Consider the following 21,531-nt stretch of genomic DNA (forward strand, 5'->3'; position numbering starts at 1 on the left):
AGGTTGGAGGCTACCCAGACGGAATATAAGGTGTTGTTCCTCCAACCTGAGTGTGGTTTCATCTTTACAGTAGAGGAGGCTGTGGATAGACATGTCAGAATGGGAATGGGATGTGGAATTAAAATGTGTGGCCACTGGGAGATCCTGCTTTCTCTGGCGGACAGAACGTTCATGTTCAGCAAAACGGTCTCCCAGTCTGCGTCGGGTCTCACCAATATACAGAAGGCCACATCGGGAGCACCGGACGCAGTATATCACCCCAGCTGACTCACAGGTGAAATGTCGCCTCACCTGGAAGGACTGCCTGGGGCCCTGAATGGTGGTAGGGGAGGAAGTGTAAGGGCATGTGTAGCACTTGTTCCGCTTACAAGGATAAGTGTCAGGAGGGAGATCAGTGAAGAGGGATGGGGTGGACGAATGGACAAGGGAGTCGTGTAGGGAGCAATCCCTGCGGAAAGCAGAGGGGGGGGGGAGAGAAAGGTGTGCTAAGTGGTGGGATCCCGTTGGAGGTGGCGGAAGTTGCTGAGAATAATATGTTGGATCTGGAGGCTGGTGGGGTGGTAGGTGAGAACCAGGGGAACCCTATTCCTAGTGGGGTGGCAGGAGGATGGAGTGAGAGCAGATGTGCGTGAAATGGGGGAGATGCGTTTGAGAGCAGAGTTGATGGAGGAGAAAGGAAAGCCCCTTTCTTTAAAAAAGGAGGACATCTCCCTCGTCCTGGAATGAAAAGCCTCATCCTGAGAGCAGATGCGGCGGAGACGGAGGAATTGCGAGAAGGGGATGGCATTTTTGCAAGAGACAGGGTGAGAAGAGGAATAGCTGTGAGAGTCGGTAGGCTTATAGTAGACATCAGTGGATAAGCTGTCTCCATAGATAGAGACAGAAAGATCTAGAAAGGGGAGGGAGGTGTCGGAAATGGACCAACTAAACTTGAGGGCAGGGTGAAAGTTGGAGGCAAAGTTAATAAAGTCAACGAGCTCAGCATGCGAGCAGGAAGCAGCGCCAATGCAGTCATTGATGTAGCGAAGGAAAAGTGGGGGACAGATACCAGAATAGGTTCGGAACATAGATTGTTCCACAAAGCCAACTTAAAGGCAGGCATAGCTAGAACCCATACGGGTGCCCATAGCTACACCTTTAGTTTGGAGGAAGTGGAGGAGCCAAAGGAGAAATTATTAAGAGTAAGGACTAATTTCGCCAGACATAGAAACATAGAAAATAGGTGCAGGAGTAGGCCATTCCGCCCTTCGAGCCTGCACCACCATTCAGTATGATCATGGTTGATCATCCAACTCAGAACCCTGTACCAGCCTTCCCTCCATACACCCTGATCCCTTTAGCCACAAGGGCCATATCTAACTCCCTCTTAAATATAGCCAATGAACTGGCCTCAACCGTTTCTTGTGGCAGAGAATTCCACAGATTCACCACTCTCTGTGTGAAGAGGTTTTTCTTAATCTTGGTCCTAAAAGGCTTCCCCTTTATCTTCAAACTGTGACCCCTCGTTCTGGACTTCCCCAACATCGGGAACAATCTTCCTGCATCTAGCCTGTCCAATCCCTTTAGGATTTTATACGTTTCAATAAGATCCCCCCTCCATCTTCTAAATTACAATGAGTATAAGCCTAGCCGATCCAGTCTTTTATCATATGAAAGTCCTGCCATCTCAGGAATCAATCTGGTGAACCTTCTTTGTACTCCCTCTATGGTAAGGATGGTCTTTCCTCAGATTAGGGGACCAAAACTGCACATAATATTCCAGGTGTGGTCTCAACAAGGCCTTGTACAACTGCAATAGTACCTCCCTGCTCCTGTACTCGAATTCTCTTGCTATGAATGCGAGCATACCATTCGCCTTATTCACCGCCTGCTGTACCTGCATGCCCACTTTCAATGACTGGTGTATAATGACACCCAGGTCTCGTTGCACCTCCCCTTTTCCTAATCGGCCACCATTCAGATAATAATCTGTTTTCCTGTTTTTGCCACCAAAGTGGATAACCTCACATTTATCCACATTAAATTGCATCTGCCATGAATTTGCCCACTAACCTAACCTATCCAAGTCACCCTGCATCCTCTTAGCATCTTCCTCACAGCTAACACTGCCGCCCAGCTTCATGTCATCTGCAAACTTGGAGATGCTGCATTTAATTCCTTCGTCTAAGTCATTAATATATATTGTAAACAACTGGGATCGCAGCACTGAGCCTTGCGGTACCCCACTAGTCACCGCCTGCCATTCTGAAAAGGTGCCGTTTATTCCCACCCTTTGTTTCCTGTCTGCCAACCAATTCTCTATCCACATCAATACCATACCCCCAATACCGTGTGCTTTAAGTTTGCACACTAATCTCCTGTGTGGGACCTTGTCAAAAGCCTTTTGAAAATCCAAATATACCACATCCACTGGTTCTCCCCTATCCACTCTACTAGTTACATCCTCAAAAAATTCTATGAGATTCGTCAGACATGATTTTCCTTTCACAAATCCATGCTGACTTTGTCCGATGATTTCACCGCTTTCCAAATGTGCTGTTATCACATCTTTGATAACTGACTCTAGCAGTTTCCCCACCACCGATGTTAGGCTAACCGGTCTATAATTCCCCGGTTTCTCTCTCCCTCCTTTTTTAAAAAGTGGGGTTACATTAGCCACCCTCCAATCACCCTGTCTCTTGCAACCCATCACTTTCCTGTTCTTAGTCCCTCTTCCCACTCTGACTCCATGCTATTGCTGTCACCATCAGTCTCCCTCCCTGCCATCCTATCAGAGCTTGCAAGGAACCATGTACAAATATCGTCCCAGACCTATACAGGCCGTCGGTCAATATTCCCACAGAATGTCCCCCACAACACCCTAGCAGTCTGGACCGCCACCGCCATCGCCAGCCACAGGCAGCACCAAGCAAATGAAGCTGAATCCAGGAGATATTTATGTAGCCAGCCCAAAATCAGAATCATGTGCACACATAACAGGACAAGGGAAAACCAGAAAATCTGGAATATGGATCGATGGTCCGGACTGTGAACCGGAATGCAGACTTCATGGACCGGACCATGACAGCAGGTTGGTAACAGGCCCATCTGGCCCACCCAGCCGATGCTACCAAATTACAGGCATGTGACCAATGAGCTTGCGGACGCTTAGCACTTTAGGATGTTGCTGAAAACCCGAGCACCGGGAAGAAACCTCAGCAGTCACGAACAGAACAGAGAAGCTCCAAGAGGCCCGATATAGATCCTTTTGGTATTCAATAAAGAAAAGAACTGAATGTGACTTTTTTTCCAGAGTGTTATCTCTTCGTTGGAGATACTGAATAGAAGAGTCTGGGACACAATCATTCAATATGTCCCATGAGAAGTGTAGGCTCATTGGTCTTACAGCAGAGAACCAGGCCGTTTGGTAAATCACGTACGTTAATCATCCACTTACACCACTGCCTGCATTGGGATAATGTTCTGCTATACCAGATTTAATTGCTTTCCCGAAAGACTCTCTAGTGATTGCATTCAACTGCAGCATACTTACCAACAGCAAACTGCAGATATTAATTACTCACCATACTAAAAAAAACTGAAATCCTTCTCAGAGCAGTCCAGAATATCAGGTGCCATGGGAGCAGAATTAGGGTACTTGGGCCATCGCCTCTGCTCCGCTATTCCATCATGGCAGATTTCTTATCCAGATCAACCTCATTATCCTGCCTTCTCACTCTAAATTTGACAGAAATCTATCAAAGCCCGGTTTAAGTATATTCAATGACTTGGCCACCACAGCCATGTGTTGTGAGGACTTTGACAGATTCACCATCATCTGGTTGATGAACTCCATGGACATCCCTCCAATCTGACGTTTTGTCCACTGGACATAGAGTGACCCACGAAAGGAAGCATCTTCTCCATATCCACTCTATCTCGACCTTTCAACATTCCATCTGTTTCTGTGAGACCATTGCCTTCTCTTCATTCTTCTTATCTCCTGCAGGAACAGGTAGAGAGCAATCAAATGCTGTGGATTCTTTAACTCTTTCATTCCCGGAACAATTTCCGTGAACCACATCTGGACACTCTCCAATGACAGCGCATCTCCTCTCAGATGATAGTCATAAAAATGTTCACAATACTCCAGGTGCAGTCTATCTAAAGCCTTGTATTACATCCTCACTTTTATCTCGTGGTCCTCTCGGAAGGAGTGATGACAATGCATTTGCTTACATTACCACTGATGCAACCTGCAAGTTAACCATCAGGGAATCCTGGAGAAGGACTCCCAATTCCCTTTGCATTTATGATTTTTGAATTTTTCTCCCCCTTTAGGAAATAGTCTAGGCCTTAATTCCTTCCACCAAAGTGCATAATCATACAATTCCCTGCACACTGTTCCATCTGTTACTTCTTTGTCTATTCTCACAATCCATCCAAGTTATTCCACTGACTTCCTGCTCTAACAACACAAATAGCCCTCCATCGATCTTTGTATCATCTTGTCCAAAAAACACCAATTCCATCATCCAAGTCATTGAGCTATCACGTGAAAAGAAGTGGTCCTGATATTTCCCTCTACAGAACAATATAGTTACTGACAGCCAATAAGAGTAGGCCCCCTTTATTACGACGTTTTACCTGCTGCTAGTCAGTCAATCTTCTGTCCTCGTGAGTATCTTTCCATGGGCTCTTATTTTGTTAAGCAGCCTCATGTGTGGCAACTTGTTAAATGCCTCCTGAACAGCACGCTCTGCCTCTCTTTTGCCCATTATGCCTATTATTTCCCCCAACAAGTCCAACAGACCTGTCGGGCAATGTTTTCCCTTCAGGGAACCACACTGACTTTGGCATACTTTAGCATGCGCCTCCAAGTACCCAAAATCTCATCCATAATAATGGATTCTAAAATCTGAACCACCGAAGTCAAGATAACTGGCTTATAATTCCTTTTCTTCTAACTTCCTGCCGTGCCTCTGGTACTGAGTCTGGCCTGTGGCTCAGAAGGGTAGGGAACTGAAGAGGACGGCAGCAGTAACAAGGGACTCAATAGTCAGGGGGTCAAACAGGTGATTCTGTGGATGAGAAAAGGAAACACAGATGGTAGTCTGCCTCCAAGGTGCCAGGGTCCGCGATGTTTCTGAGCACGTCCACAATATCCGGTAAAGGGAGGGTGAGCAGCCAGAAGTCGTGGTACATGTTGGTACCAACGACATAGGTAGAAAAAAGCAGGACCTTAATATAGAATATAGGGAGTTAGGAAGGGAGTTGAAAAACAGGACGTCAAGGGTAGTAATCTCGTGATAGCTGCGTGTGCCAAGCAACAGTGAGTATAGGAATAGAATGAGGTGGCAGATAAATACATGGCTGAAGTATTAGAGCAGGGGACAGGGATTCAGATTTCTGGATCATTGGGACCTCTTCTGGGGTAGGAGTGACCTGTACAAAGGGGAAGAGTTGTACTTGAATCCAAGGGTGACCTTACGGGTAGGTTTACTAGAGCTGCTGGGAGTGGTTTAAACTAATATGGCAGGGGCATGGAACCAGTATGATAAAACTTTTCAATGATTTTAAGTTCCCCGGCCCCTGCCGCTTTATTTTCACCATGGATGTCCAGTCCCTATATACTTCCATCCCCCATCAGGAAGGTCTCAAAGCTCTCCGCTTCTTTTTGGATTCCAGACCTAATCAGTTCCCCTCTACCACCATTCTGCTCCGTTGAAGAAGGAAGTCTGAGAATCGGAGCGGGAGTGCGGAGGAAGCCATTTTTGAATTTTTCAGTTTTTTTTCCCATCGGCGTTCAGAGGGGCGGGACTGCGCAGGCGTGTGATGTCGGGCAGTAAAGCGCAGAAGATTTAAAAGGAACACAGTCTCATACAGCGGGCAGCATAGTTTGTGGGCGGCGGAGTGAGCTGGGAGCAGAGTGAAGGCTTAAGGGCTTCGGCTCAACTGGCTTAAGCGGAAACGGGTGAGGCGAGGAAGGTTTGGTATTCATTTTTTGTTGTTATTTGAGGAGAGGGGCAGTATGAGTGTGAAGGCAGTTTGTTGTTCTCGGTGCCGGATGTGGGAGGCCCTGGAGTCTCCAAGCCTCCCAGACGTCCACATCTGCGCCAGGTGCGCTGAGATGCAGCTCCTAAGGGACCGTGTTAGGGAACTGGAGCTGCAGCTCGATGACCTTCATCTGGTCAGGGAGAGTGAGGAGTTGATAGAGAGGAGTTACAGGCAGGTGGTCACACCGGGGCCACGGGAGGCAGACAAGTGGGTCACGGTTAGGAGGGGGAAGGGGAAGAGTCAGATAATAGAGAGTACCCCGGTGGCTGTGCCCCTTGACAATAGGTACTCCTGTTTGAGTACTGTTGGGGGGGACAGCTTACCTGGGGGAAGCAACAGTGGCCGTGCCTCTGGCACAGAGTCCGGCCCTGTAGCTCAGAAGGGTAGGGAAAGGAAGAGGAGGGCAGTTGTAATAGAGGACTCAATAGTAAGGGGGTCAGATAGGTGATTCTGTGGATGCAGTCCAGAGACCCAGATGGTAGTTTGCCTCCCTGGTGCCAGGGTCCGGGATATTTCTGATCGCGTCCAAGATATCCTGAAGTGGGAGGGTGAGAAGCCAGAGGTCATGGTACATATAGGTACCAATGACATAGGTAGGAAAATGGAAGAGGTCCTGAAAGGATAATATAGGGAGTTGAGAAAAAGGACCGCAAAGGTAGTAATCTTGGGATTACTGCCTGTGCCATGCAACAGTGAGAGTAGGAATGCAATAAGGTGGAGGATAAATGCGTGGCTGAGGGATTGGAGCAGGGGGCAGGGATTCAAGTTTTTGGATCACTGGGGCCTCTTTTGGCGCAGCTGCGACCTGTACAAAAAGGATGGGTTACACTTGAATCCCAGGGGGACCAATATCCTGGTGGGGAGATTTGCGAAGGCTACTGAGGTGACTTTAAACTAGAATGGTTGAGGGGTGGGAAACAAATTAAAGAGACTAGGAGAGAGGAGGTTAGTTCACAACAGGGGGATGGGAAAAAGTGCAGAGAGACAGAGGGGTGTAAAATGAGGGTAGAAGCAAAAAGTAGTAAGGTGGTAAGTAAAGGTGGCAGGCTGGCAAATCCAGGGCAAATATCTAAAAGGGCCACTTTTCAACATAATTGTATCAGGGCCAAGAGTATTGTGAAAACAAGCCTGAAGGCTTTGTGTGTCAATGCAAGGAGCAATCGTAACAAGGTGGATGAATTAAAAGTGCAGATTGTTATTAATTAATATGATATAGTTGGGATCACAGAGACATGGCTCTAGGGTGACCAAGGATGGGAGCTCAACATTCAGGGATATTCAATATTCAGGAGGGATAGACATGAAAGAAAAGGAGGCGGGGTAGCATTGCTGGTTAGAGAGGAGATTAATGAAATAGAAAGGAAGGACATTAGCCGGGAGGATGTGGAATCGATATGGGTAGAGCTGCATAACACTAAGGGGCAGAAAACGCTGGTGGGAGTTGTGTACAGGCCACCTAACAGTAGTAGTGAGGTTGAGGATGGCATTAAACAGGAAATTAGAAATGCGTGCAATAAAGGAACGGCAGTTTTAATGGGTGACTTCAATCTATATCTAGATTGAGTGAACCAAATTGGTAAAGGTGCTGAGGAAGAGGATTTCTTGGAATGCATGCGGGATGGTTTTTTGAACCAACATGTCGAGGAATCAACTAGAGAGCAGGCCATTCTAGACTGGGTTTGAGCAATGAGGAAGGGTTAATTAGCAATCTTGTCGTGAGAGGCCCCTTGGGTAAGAGTGACCATAATATGGTGGAATTCTTCATTAAGATGGAGAGTGACATAGTTAATTCAGAAACAAAGGTTCTGAACTTAAAGAGGGGTAACTTTGAAGGTATGAGACGTGAATTAGCTAAGATAGACTGGCACATGATGCTTAAAGGGTTGACGGTTGATATGCAATGGCAAGCATTTAAAGATCGCATGGATGAACTACAACAATTGTTCATCCCAGTTTGGCAAAAGAATAAATCAGGGAAAGTAGTGCACCCGTGGCTGACAAGGGAAATTAGGGATGGTTTCAATTCCAAAGAAGAAACATATAAATTAGCCAGAAAAAGCGACTCACCTGAGGACTAGGAGAAATTCAGAGACCAGCAGAGGAGGACAAAGGGCTTAATTAGGAAAGGGAAAAGAGATTATGAGAGAGAACTGGCAGGGAACATAAAAACTGACTGTAAAAGCTTTATAGATATGTGAAAAGAAAAAGATTGGCTAAGACAAATGTAGGTCCCTTACAGGCAGAAACAGATGAATTGATTATGGGGAACAAGGACATGGCAGACCAATTGAATAACTACTTTGGTTCTGTCTTCACTAAGGAGAACATAAGTAATCTTCTGGAAATAGTAGGGGACAGAGGGTCTAGTGAGATGGAGGAACTGAGGGAAATACATGTTAGTAGGGAAGTGGTGTTAGGTAAATTGAAGGGATTAAAGGCAGATAAATCCCCAGGGCCAGATGGTCTGCATCCCAGAGTGCTTAAGGAAGTAGCCCAAGAAATAGTGGATGCATTAGTGATAATTTTTCAAAACTCTTTAGATTCTAGACTAGTTCCTGAGGAAAGTGAAAGAAAGGAGGTGGGTCTAGTGTAGGTGAATCGGAAAGTGAGGGAAGAGAAATTGAGGAGAAGGGCCTGAGGGCAAAATTGCTAAATGTAGTGGTAAGATTTGAGGGGGAAGGGGGAGTAAAGAAAATTGATCTGCTTAAGCTAACAAAAATCATCAGAGGACAAGTAGGGGAAGTGAGCCGTGTGAGAAATTTAAGAGGCAAACAACAGGAATTCTGCAGATGCTGGAAATTCAAGCAACACAACTCAAAGTTGCTAGTGAATGCAGCAGGCCAAGCAGCATCTCTAGAAAGAGGTACAGTCGACATTTCAGGCCGAGATCCTTCGTCAGGACTAACTGAAGGAAGAGCTAGTAAGAGATTTGAAAGTGGGAGGGGGAGAGGGAGATCCAAAATGATAGGAGAAGACAGGAGGGGGAGGGATGGAGCCAAGAGCTGGACAGGTGATTGGCAAAGAGGATATGAGAGGATCATGCGACAGGAGATAGGGGAGAAAGACAAGGCGGGGGGGGGGAAACCAGAGGAAGGGCAAGGGGTATAGTCAAAGGGACAGAGGAAGAAAAAGGAGAGTGAGAGAAAGAATGTGTGTATAAAAATAAATAACAGATGGGGTACGAGGAGGAGGTGGGGCATTAGCAGAAGTTAGAGAAGTCGATGTTCATGCCATCAGGTTGGAGGCTACCCAGACAGAATATAAGGTGTTGTTCCTCCAACCTGAGTGTGGCTTCATCTTTACAGTACAGGAGGCCGTGGATAGACATGTCAGAATGGGAATGGGATGTGGAATTAAAATGAGTGGCCACTGGGAGATCCTGCTTTCTCTGCCTGAACACCTATGCTCTGTCCGTAGTCATGGGGGTGTTTGGAATGGGGAAAGGTGGTACGTGGGTGTTAAAATGGGGAAAGGTGGTTCATGAGTGTCAGAAATGGGGAAAGGTGGTCATGGTCGTGTTAAGAATGGGGAAAGGTGGACATGTGGGTGTTAGGACTGGGAAAAGATGGTATGTGGGTGTTAGGAATGGTAAAATTTGGTCATGGGAGTGTAAGGAATGGGGAAAGATGGTCATGGGGGTGTTAGAAATGGGGAAGATGGCCATGTGGGTGCTGGGAATGGGGTAAGGTGGTATGTGAGTTTTAAAATGGGGAAAGGTGGTACGTGGGTGTTAGGAATGGGGGAAGGTGGTAAAGGTAGTTTCGGAATGGGGACGTGGTATGTCGGTGTCAGCAATGGTGAAGGGTGGTATGTGTGTGTTAGAAATGGTGAAAGGTGGTATGTGTGTGTTAGAAATGGGGAAAGGTGGTCATGGGGGTGTTAGGAATGGGGAAAGGTGGTCATGGGGGTGTTAGGAATGGGGAAAGGTGGTCATGGGGGTGTTAGGAATGGGGAAAGTCGGTTATGGGGGTGTTTAGAATGGGGAAATGTGGTCACAGGGTGTAGAGAATGGGGAATGGTGGTTTGTGGGTGTTAGGAATGGGGAAAAGTTATCATGGGGGTGTTAGAAATGGGGAAATGTGGTATGTGAGTTTTACGAATGGGGAAAGGTGGTCTTGGGGATGTTAGAAATGGGGATAGGTGGTATGTGGGTGTTAACAATGGGGAAACAACAGGTATTCTGCAGATGCTGGAAATTCAAGCAACATCAAAGTTGCTGGTGAATGCAGCAGGCCAGGCAGCATCTCTAGGAAGAGGTACAGTCGATGTTTCAGGCCGAAACCCTTCGTCAGGACTAACTGAAGGAAGAGCTAGTAAGAGATTTGAAAGTGGGAAGGGGAGGGGGAGATCCAAAATGATAGGAGAAGACAGGAGGGGGAGGGATGGAGCCAAGAGCTGGACAGGTGATAGGCAAAAGGGATACGAGAGGATCATGGGACAGGAGGTCCGGGAAGAAAGACAAGGGGTGGGGGGGACCCAGAGGATGGGCAAGGGGTATAGTCAAAGGGACAGAGGGAGAAAAAGGAGAGTGAGAGAAAGAATGTGTGTAAAAAAATAAATAACGGATGGGGTACGAGGGGGAGGTGGGGCATTAGCGGAAGTTAGAGAAGTCAATGTTCATGCCATCAGGTTGGAGGCTACCCAGACGGAATATAAGGTGATGTTCCTCCAACCTGAGTGTGGCTTCATCTTTACAGTAGAGGAGGCCGTGGATAGACATGTCAGAATGGGAATGGGATGTGGAATTAAAATGTGTGGCCACTGGGAGATCCTGCTTTCTCTGGCGGACAGAGCGTAGATGTTCAGCAAAGCGGTCTCCCAGTCTGCGTCGGGTCTCGCCAATATATAAAAGGCCACATCGGGAGCACCGGATGCAGTATATCACCCCAGCCGACTCACAGGTGAAGTGTTGCCTCACCTGGAAGGACTGTTTAGGGCCCTGAATGGTGGTAAGGGAGGAAGTGTAAGGGCATGTGTAGCACTTGTTCCGCTTACACGGATAAGTGCCAGGAGGGAGATCAGTGGGGAGGGATGGGGGGGACGAATGGACAAGGGGAAATGTGGTCATGGGGCTGTTAGAAATGTGGACAGTTGGTATGTGGGTATTAGGAATGGGAACAGTTGGTCATGGGGATGTTAGAAATGGGGAAAGGTGGTGATGGTGGTGTTAGGAATGGGGATAGATGGTCACAGGGGGTGTTAGGAATGGGGAAAGGTGGTCATGGGGTTGTTAGGAAAGGGGAAAAGTAGTCATGGGGGTTTTAGGAATGTGGAAAGGTGGTCATCTGGGTGTTAGGAATGGAGAAAGGTGGTCATGGGCTTGTTAAAAATGGGGAAAGGTGGTCATGGGCGTGTTAGGAATGGGGAAAGCTGGTATGTGAGTGATAGCAATGGGGAAAGGTGGTCATGGAGGTGGTAGGAATGGGGAATGGTGGTCCTGTGGGTGTAAGGAATGGGGAAAGCTGGTATGTGGGTGATAGCAATGGGGAAAGGTGGTCATAGGAGTATTAGAAATGGGGAACGGTGGTCATGGGGCGGTTAGGAACAGGGAAAGGTGGTCACGGGGTGTTAGGAATGGGGAAAGGTGGTCACGAGTGTTAGGAATGGGGAAAGCTGGTCATGTGGGTATGAGGAATGTGGAAAGGTGGTCGTGGGGGTGTTAGGAATGGGGAAAGTTGGTATGTGGGTGACAGCAATTGGGAAAGGTGGTCATGGGGGTGTTAGGAATGGGGAAAGGTGGTCATGAGCAGGTTAGGAATGGGCAAAGGTGGTATGTTGGTGTTAGAAATGGGGAATGGTGGTCATGGGGATGTTAGGATGGGGAAAGTGGTGATGAGGAAAGTGGTGATGGGGAAAGGCGGTCATGAGCGGGTTAGGAATGGGCAAAGGTGGTATGTTGGTGTTAGAAATGGGGAATGGTGGTTATGGGGATGTTAGATGGGGAAAGTGGTGATGAGGTGTTAGGAATGGGGAAAGGTGGTCATGGATGTGTTAGTAATGGGGAAAGTTGGTCATGGGGGTGTTAGGAATGGGGAAAGGTGGTCATGGGGGTGTTAGGAATGGTGAAAGGTGGTCACAGGGGGTGTTTGGAATGGGGAAAGGTGGTCACGGGGTGTTAGGAATGGGGAAAGGTGGTCATTGGGATGTTAGGAATGTGGAAAGGTGGTATGTGGTTGTTAGGAATGGGGAAAGGTGTTTATGGTGTGTTAGCAATGGGGAAAGGTGGTCATGGGGGTGTTAGGAATGGTGAAAGGTGGTCACAGGGGGTGTTTGGAATGGGGAGTGGTTGTCATGGGTGTGTTAGGAATGGGGAACGGTGGTCATTGGGGTGTTAGGAATGTGGAAAGGTGGTATGTGGGTGTTAGGAATGGGGAAAGGTTATATGTGTGAGTTAGGAATGGGTAGAGGTGGTATGTGGCTGTTAGAAATGGGGAAATGTCATCCTGGGGGTTTTAGGAATGGGGAAAGTTGGTTATGGGGGTGTTTAGAATGGGGAGATGTGGTCACAGGGTGTAGAGAATGGGGAACGGTGATATGTGGGTGTTAGGAATGGAGAAAAGTTATCATAAGGGTGTTAGAAATGGGGAAATGTGGTGTGTGAGTGTTACGAATGGGGAAAGGTGGTCTTGGGGATGTTAGAAATGGGGATAGGTGGTATGTGGGTGTTAACAATGGGGAAACAACAGGAATTCTGCAGATGCTGGAAATTCAAGCAACACACATAAAAGTTGCTGGTGAACGCAGCAGGCCAGGCAGCATCTCTAGGAAGAGGTGCAGTTGTCGTTTCAGGCCGTGACCCTTCGTCGGGACTAAGTGAAGGAAGAGTGAGTAAGGGATTTGAAAGTTGGAGGGGGAGGGGGAGATCCAAAATGATAGGAGAAGACAGGAGGGGGAGGGATGGAGCCAAGAGCTGGACAGGTGATAGGCAAAAGGGATACGAGAGGATCATGGGACAGGAGGTCCGGGAAGAAAGACAAGGGGTGGGGGGGACCCAGAGGATGGGCAAGGGGTATATTCAGAGGGACAGAGGGAGAAAAAGGAGAGTGAGAGAAAGAATGTGTGTAAAAAAATAAGTAACAGATGGGGTACGAGGGGGAGGTGGGGCATTAGCGGAAGTTAGAGAAGTCGATGTTCATGCCATCAGGTTGGAGGCTACCCAGACGGAATATAAGGTGTTGTTCCTCCAACCTGAGTGTGGCTTCACCTTTACAGTAGACGAGGCCGTGGATAGACATGTCAGAATGGGAATGGGATGTGGAATTAAAATGTGTGGCCACTGGGAGATCCTGCTTTCTCTGGCGGACAGAGCATAGGTGTTCAGCAAAGCAGTCTCCCAGTCTGCGTCGGGTCTCGCCAATATATAAAAGGCCACATCGGGAGCACCGGACGCAGTATATCACCCCAGCCGACTCACAGGTGAAGTGTTGCCTCACCTGGAAGGACTGTTTAGGGCCCTGAATGGTGGTAAGGGAGGAAGTGTAAGGGCATGTGTAGCACTTGTTCCGCTTACACGGATAAGTGCCAGGAGGGAGATCAGTGGGGAGGGATGGGGGGGACGAATGGACAAGGGGAAATGTGGTCATGGGGCTGTTAGAAATGTGGACAGTTGGTATGTGGGTATTAGGAATGGGAACAGCTGGTCATGGGGATGTTAGAAATGGGGAAAGGTGGTGATGGTGGTGTTAGGAATGGGGATAGGTGGTCACAGGGGGTGTTAGGAATGGGGAAAGGTGGTCATGGGGTTGTTAGGAATGGGGAAAGGTGGTCATAGGGGTTTTAGGAATGTGGAAAGGTGGTCATCTGGGTGTTAGGAATGGAGAAAGGTGGTCATGGGGTTGTTAGAAATGGGGAAATGTGGTCATGGGGGTGGTAGGAATGGGCAAAGTGATCATGTAGGTTTTAGCAATGGGGAAAGGTGGTCATGAGGGTGTTAGGAATGGGTACAGGTGGTCATTTGGGTGTTAGGGGTGGGGAAGATGGTATGTTGGTGTTAGGAATGGGTAAAGTTGGTCATGGAAGTGTTAGGAATAAGGAAAGATGGTCATGGGGGTGTTAGGAATGGGGAAAAGTGGTTTGTGGGTGTTAGGAATGGGGAATGGTGGTCATGGGGGTGTTTGGAATGGGGAAAGGTGGTCATGTGGGTGTTTGGAATGGGGAATGGTGTCATCTGGGTATTAGGAATGGGGAAAGATGGTCATGTGGATGTTAGGAATGGGGAAAGCTGGTATGTGGGTGTTAAAAATAGGGAAAGGTAGTAGGTGTGTGTGAGGAATGGGGAAATGTGGTCATGGTAGTGTTAGGAATGGGGATTGGTGCTATGTGGGTGTTAGGAAAAGGGAAAGGTGGTCAGGTGGGTGTTAGGAATGGGGAAAGGTGGTAATCGGCGTGTTCGGAACGGGGAAAGATGTTCAGCTGGGTGTTAAGAATGGGGAAAGGTGGTTATATGGGTGTTCGGAATGGGAAAGGTGGTCTTGTGGGTGTTAGGAATGGGGAAAAGTGGCCATGGGGTGTTAGGAATGCGGAAAGGTGTTCATGGGGGTGTTAGAAATGGGGAAAGGTGGTCATCCCGGTGTTAGGAATGCAGAAAGGTGGTCATGTGGGTGTTGGGAATGGGGAAAGCTGGTCATGGGGTGCTAGGAATTGGGGAAGGAGGTCATGGGGGTGTTAGAAATGGGGAAATGTGGTATGTGTTTGTTAGGAATGGGGAAAGGTGGTCACAGGGGATAGGAATGGGGAAGGTGGTCATGGCGGTGTGAAAATGGGGAACGGTGGTCATGGGAGTGTTAGGAATCGGGAAAGGTGGTATGTGGATGTTAGGAATGGGGAAAGGTGGTCATGTGGGTGTTAGGAATGTTGAATGGTGGTCATATGGGTGTTAGGAATGGGGACAGGTGGTCATGTGGGTGTTAGGAATGGGGAATGGTGTCATGTGGGTATTAGGAATGGGGAAAGTTGGTCAGGTGGATGTTAGGAATGGGGAAAGGTGGTATGTGGGTGTTAGGACTGGGGAAAGGTGGTTTGTGGGTGTCAGGAATGGGGGAAGGTGGTAATGGTAGTGTTAGGAATGGGGAGAGGTGGCATGTAGGCATTAGGAATGGGGAAAGCTGGTCATGTGGGTGTTAGGAATGGGAAAAGGTGGTCATGTGGATGGTAGGAATGGGCAAAGTGATCATGTGGGTTTTAGCAATGGGGAAAGGTGGTCATGAGGGTGTTAGGAATGGGTAGAGGTGGTCATTTGGGTGTTAGGGGTGGGGAAGATGGTATGTTGGTGTTAGGAATGGGTAAAGTTGGTCATGGAAGTGTTAGGAATAAGGAAAGATGGTCATGGGGGTGTTAGGAATGGGGAAAGGTGGTTTGTGGGTGTTAGGAATGGGGAATGGTGGTCATGGGGGTGTTTGGAATGGGGAAAGGTGGTCATGTGGGTGTTTGGAATGGGGAATGGTGTCATCTGGGTATTAGGAATGGGGAAAGATGGTCATGTGGATGTTAGGAATGGGGAAAGCTGGTATGTGGGTGTTAAAAATAGGGAAAGGTAGTAGGTGTGTGTGAGGAATGGCGAAATGTGGTCATGGTAGTGTTAGGAATGGGGAATGGTGCTATGTGGGTGTTAGGAAAAGGGAAAGGTGGTCAGGTGGGTGTTAGGAATGGGGAAAGGTGGTAATCGGCGTGTTCGGAACGGGGAAAGATGTTCAGCTGGGTGTTAAGAATGGGGAAAGGTGGTTATATGGGTGTTCGGAATGGGAAAGGTGGTCTTGTGGGTGTTAGGAATGGGGAAAAGTGGCCATGGGGTGTTAGGAATGCGGAAAGGTGTTCATGGGGGTGTTAGAAATGGGGAAAGGTGGTTATCCCGGTGTTAGGAATGCAGAAAGGTGGTCATGTGGGTGTTGGGAATGGGGAAAGCTGGTCATGGGGTGCTAGGAATTGGGGAAGGAGGTCACGGGGGTGTTAGAAATGGGGAAATGTGGTATGTGTTTGTTAGGAATGGGGAAAGGTGGTCACAGGGGATAGGAATGGGGAAGGTGGTCATGGCGGTGTGAAAATGGGGAACGGTGGTCATGGGAGTGTTAGGAATCGGGAAAGGTGGTATGTGGACGTTAGGAATGGGGAAAGGTGGTCATGTGGGTGTTAGGAATGTTGAATGGTGGTCATATGGGTGTTAGGAATGGGGACAGGTGGTCATGTGGGTGTTAGGAATGGGGAATGGTGTCATGTGGGTATTAGGAATGGGGAAAGTTGGTCAGGTGGATGTTAGGAATGGGGAAAGGTGGTATGTGGGTGTTAGGACTGGGGAAAGGTGGTTTGTGGGTGTCAGGAATGGGGAAAGGTGGTCATGGTAGTGTTAGGAATGGGGAGAGGTGGCATGTAGGCATTAGGAATGGGGAAAGCTGGTCATGTGGGTGTTAGGAATGGGAAAAGGTGGTCATGTGGATGGTAGGAATGGGCAAAGTGATCATGTGGGTTTTAGCAATGGGGAAAGGTGGTCATGAGGGTGTTAGGAATGGGTAGAGGTGGTCATTTGGGTGTTAGGGGTGGGGAAGATGGTATGTTGGTGTTAGGAATGGGTAAAGTTGGTCATGGAAGTGTTAGGAATAAGGAAAGATGGTCATGGGGGTGTTAGGAATGGGGAAAGGTGGTATGTGGGCGTTAGGAATGGGGAAAGGTGGTCATGTGGGTGTTAGGAATGTTGAATGGTGGTCATATGGGTGTTAGGAATGGGCAAAGTGATCATGTGGGTGTTAGGAATGGGGAAAGGTGGTCATGGGGGAGTTTGGAAAGGGGAAAGGTGGTCATGGGGGTGTTTGGAATGGGGAATGGTGTCATGTGGGTACTAGGAATGGGGAAAGATGGTCATGTGGATGTTAGGAATTGGGAAAGGTGGTATGTGGGTGTTAAAAATAGGGAAAGGTGGTAGGTGGGTGTGAGCAATGGGGAAAGGTGGTCATGCTAGTGTTAAGAATGGGGAAAGGTGGTATGTGGGTGTTAGGGAAAGGGAAAGGTGGTCATGTGGGTGTTAGGAATGGGGAAAGGTGGTAATCGGGGTGTTCAGAAAGGGAAAAGGTATTGAGCTGGGTGTTAAGAATGGGGAAAGGTTGTTATATGGGTGTTGGGAATGGTCATGTGGGTATTAGGAATGGGGAAAGGTGGCCATCAGGTGTTAGGAATGGGGAAAGGTGTTCATGGGGGTGATAGAAATGGGGAAAGGTGGTCATTCCGGTGTTAGGAATGCGGAAAAGTGGTCATGTGGGTGTTAGGAATGGGGAAATGTGGTCATGTGGGTATTCGGAAGGGGAAAGGTGGTCATGGGGTGTTAGGAATTGGGGAAGGAGGTCACTGGGGTGTTAGAAATGGGGAAATGTGGTATGTGTGTGTTACGAATGGGGAAAGGTGGTCACAGTGGGTAGGAATGGGGAAGGTGGTCATGGCGGTGTGAAAATGGGGAACGGTGGTCATGGGAGTGTTAAGAATCGGGAAAGGTGGTATGTGGGCGTTAGGAATGGGGAAAGGTGGTCATGTGGGTGTTAGGAATGGGGAAAGGTGGCCATCAGGTGTTAGGAATGGGGACAGGTGTTCATGGGGGTGTTAGAAATGGGGAAAGGTGGTCATCCCGGTGTTAGGAATGCGGAAAAGTGGTCATGTGGGTGTTAGGAATGGGGAAATGTGGTCATGTGGGTGTTCGGAAGGGGAAAGGTGGTCATGGGGTGTTAGGAATTGGGGAAGGAGGTCACTGGGGTGTTAGAAATGGGGAAATGTGGTATGTGTGTGTTACGAATGGGGAAAGGTGGTCACAGTGGGTAGGAATGGGGAAGGTGGTCATGTGGGTGTCAGGAATTGGGAAAGGTGGTATTTGGCTGTTGAAAATGGGGACAGGTGGTACGAGGGTGTCAGGAATGCGGTAAGGTGGCATGTGGCTGATAGGAATGGGGAAGGTCGTCATGTGGGTGTTAGAAATGGGGAAGGATGGTCATGTGGGTATTGGGAATCGGGAAAAGTGGTCATGGGGGTGTTAGAAATTGGGAAATGTCATGGGGGCGTTAGAAATGGGGAAACGTGGTAATCGGGGTGTTTGGTAAGAGAAAAGGTGTTCAGCTGGGTGTTAAGAATGGGGAAAGGTGGTCATGTGGGTGTTAGGAATGGGGAAAGGTGGCCATGTGTGTGTTAGGAATGGGGATAGGTGGTCATGTGGGTGTTAGGAATGGGGTAGGGTGGTGTGGGTGTGTTAAAATGGGGATAGGTGGTACATGGGTGTTAGAACGGGCATAGGTGGTCATGGTAGTGTTAGGAATGGGGAAAGGTGGTACGTGCGTGTCAGGAATGGGGAAAGGTAGTCATGGTAGTGTTAGGAATGGGGAAAGGTGGTATGTGGGTGTTAGGAATGGGGAAAGGTGGTCATGTGGGTGTTAGGAATGGGGAAAGGTGGTCATGGGTGTGTTAGAAAAGGGGAAAGGTGGTATGTGGGTGTTAGGAATGGGGAAAGGTGGCCATCAGGTGTTAGGAATGGGGAAAGGTGTTCATGGGGGTGTTAGAAATGGGGAAAGGTGGTCATCCCGGTGTTAGGAATGCGGAAAAGTGGTCATGTGGGTGTTAGGAATGGGGAAATGTGGTCATGTGGGTGTTTGGAAGGGGAAAGGTGGTCATGGGGTGTTAGGAATTGGGGAAGGAGGTCACTGGGGTGTTAGAAATGGGGAAATGTGGTATGTGTGTGTTACGAATGGGGAAAGGTGGTCACAGTGGGTAGGAATGGGGAAGGTGGTCATGGCGGTGTGAAAATGGGGAACGCTGGTCATGGGAGTGTTGGGAATTGGGAAAGGTGGTCATGTGGGTGTCAGGAATTGGGAAAGGTGGTATTTGGCTGTTGAAAATGGGGACAGGTGGTACGAGGGTATCAGGAATGCGGTAAGGTGGCATGTGGCTGATAGGAATGGGGAAGGTCGTCATGTGGGTGTTAGAAATGGGGAAAGATGGTCATGTGGGTATTGGGAATCGGGAAAAGTGGTCATGGGGGTGTTAGAAATTGGGAAATGTCATGGGGGCGTTAGAAATGGGGAAACGTGGTAATCGGGGTGTTTGGTAAGAGAAAAGGGTTTCAGCTGGGTGTTAAGAATGGGGAAAGGTGGTCATGTGGGTGTTAGGAATGGGGAAAGGTGGTCATGTGGGTGTTAGGAATGGGGAAAGGTGGTCATGTGTGTGTTAGGAATGGGGATAGGTGGTCATATGGGTGTTAGAAATGGGGAAAGATGGTCATGGAAGTGTTAGGAATAAGGAAAGATGGTCATGGGGGTGTTAGGAATGGGGAAAGGTGGTTTGTGGGTGTTAGGAATGGGGAATGGTGGTCATGGGGGTGTTTGGAATGGGGATAGATGGTCATGTGGGTGTTTGGAATGGGGAATGGTGTCATCTGGGTATTAGGAATGGGGAACGATGGTCATGTGGATGTTAGGAATGGGGAAAGCTGGTATGTGGGTGTTAAAAATAGGGAAAGGTAGTAGGTGTGTGTGAGGAATGGCGAAATGTGGTCATGGTAGTGTTAGGAATGGGGAATGGTGCTATGTGGGTGTTAGGAAAAGGGAAAGGTGGTCATGTGGGTGTTAGGAATGGGGAAAGGTGGTAATCAGGGTGTTCGGAAAGGGGAAAGGTGTTCAGCTGGGTGTTAAGAATGGGGAAAGGTGGTTATATGGGTGTTCAGAATGGGAAAGGTGGTCTTGTTGGTGTTAGGAATGGGGAAAGGTGGCCATGGGGTGTTAGGAATGGGGAAAGGTGTTCATGGGGGTGTTAGAAATGGGGAAAGCTGGTCATCCCGGTGTTAGGAATGCAGAACGGTGGTCAAGGGAGTGTTAGGAATCAGGAAAGGTAATATGTGGGCGTTAGGAATGGGGAAAGGTGGTCATGTGGGTGTTAGGAATGTTGAATGGTGGTCATATGGGTGTTAGGAATGGGGACAGGTGGTCATGTGGGTGTTAGGAATGGGAAATGGTGTCATGTGGGTATTAGGAATCGGGAAAGATGGTCAGGTAGATGTTAGGAATGGGGAAAGGTGGTATGTGGGTGTTAGGAATGGGGAAAGGTGGCATGTAGGCATTAGGAATGGGGAAAGCTGGTCATGTGGGTATTAGGAATGGGGAAAGGTGGTCATATGGGTGGTAAGAATGGGCAAAGTGATCATGTGGGTTTTAGCAATGGGAAAAGGTGGTCATGAGGGTGTTAGGAATGGGTAGAGGTGGTCATTTGGGTGCTAGGGGTGGGGAAGATGGTATGTTGGTGTTAGGAATGGGTAAAGTTGGTCATGGAAGTGTTAGGAATAAGGAAAGATGGTCATGGGGGTGTTAGGAATGCGGAAAGCTGGTATGTGGGTGTTAAAAATAGGGAAAGGTAGTAGGTGTGTGTGAGGAATGGCGAAATGTGGTCATGGTAGTGTTAGGAATGGGGAATGGTGCTATGTGGGTGTTAGAAAAAGGGAAAGGTGGTCATGTGGGTGTTAGGAATGGGGAAAGGTGGTAATCGGCGTGTTCGGAAAGGGGAAAGGTGTTCAGCTGGGTGTTAAGAATGGGGAAAGGTGGTTATATGGGTGTTCGGAATGGGAAAGGCGGTCTTGTGGGTGTTAGGAATGGGGAAAGGTGGCCATGGGGTGTTAGGAATGGGGAAAGGTGCTCATGGGGGTGTTAGGAATGCGGAAAGGTGGTCATGTGGGTATTAGGAATGGGCAAATGTGGTCATGTGGGTGTTGGGAATGGGGAAAGGTGGTCATGGGGTGCTAGGAATTGGGGAAGGAGGTAACGGGGGTTTTAGAAATGGGGAAACGTGGTATGTGTTTGTTAGGAATGGGGAAAGGTGGTCACAGGGGATAGGAATGGGGAAAGTGGTCATGGCGGTGTGAAAATGGGGAACGGTGGTCATGGGAGTGTTAAGAATCGGGAAAGGTGGTATGTGGGCGTTAGGAATGGGGAAAGGTGGTCATGTGGGTGTTAGGAATGTTGAACGGTGGTCATGTGGGTGGAAGGAATGGGCAAAGTGATCATGTGGGTGTTAGGAATGGGGAAAGGTGGTCATGGGGGAGTTTGGAAAGGGGAAAGGTGGTCATGGGGGTGTTTGGAATGGGGAATGGTGTCATGTGGGTACTAGGAATGGGGAAAGATGGTCATGTGGATGTTAGGAATTGGGAAAGGTGGTATGTGGGTGTTAAAAATAGGGAAAGGTGGTAGGTGGGTGTGAGCAATGGGGAAAGGTGATCATGCTAGTGTTAGGAATGGGGAAAGGTGGTATGTGGGTGTTAGGGAAAGGGAAAGGTGGTCATGTGGGTGTTAGGAATGGGGAAAGGTGGTAATCGGGGTGTTCAGAAAGGGAAAAGGTATTGAGCTGGGTGTTAAGAATGGGGAAAGGTTGTTATATGGGTGTTGGGAATGGTCATGTGGGTATTAGGAATGGGGAAAGGTGGCCATCAGGTGTTAGGAATGGGGAAAGGTGTTCATGGGGGTGATAGAAATGGGGAAAGGTGGTCAT

General features: G+C 48.4%; 1 long non-coding RNA gene across 1 annotated transcript in view; it reads right to left on the minus strand.

The window, feature by feature from the left end:
• Positions 1–21,531, minus strand: part of LOC140199852 (uncharacterized) — a 140,680-nt gene that overhangs the window by 31,470 nt on the left and 87,679 nt on the right. The window contains exon 2 of the long non-coding RNA XR_011886507.1: positions 3,564–3,982. This is a non-coding gene — a long non-coding RNA (uncharacterized lncRNA). The remainder of the gene's footprint in view (positions 1–3,563; positions 3,983–21,531) is intronic.

This window comes from Mobula birostris, chromosome 6 (genome assembly GCF_030028105.1).
Source record: "Mobula birostris isolate sMobBir1 chromosome 6, sMobBir1.hap1, whole genome shotgun sequence".
NCBI lineage: Eukaryota > Metazoa > Chordata > Chondrichthyes > Myliobatiformes > Myliobatidae > Mobula > Mobula birostris.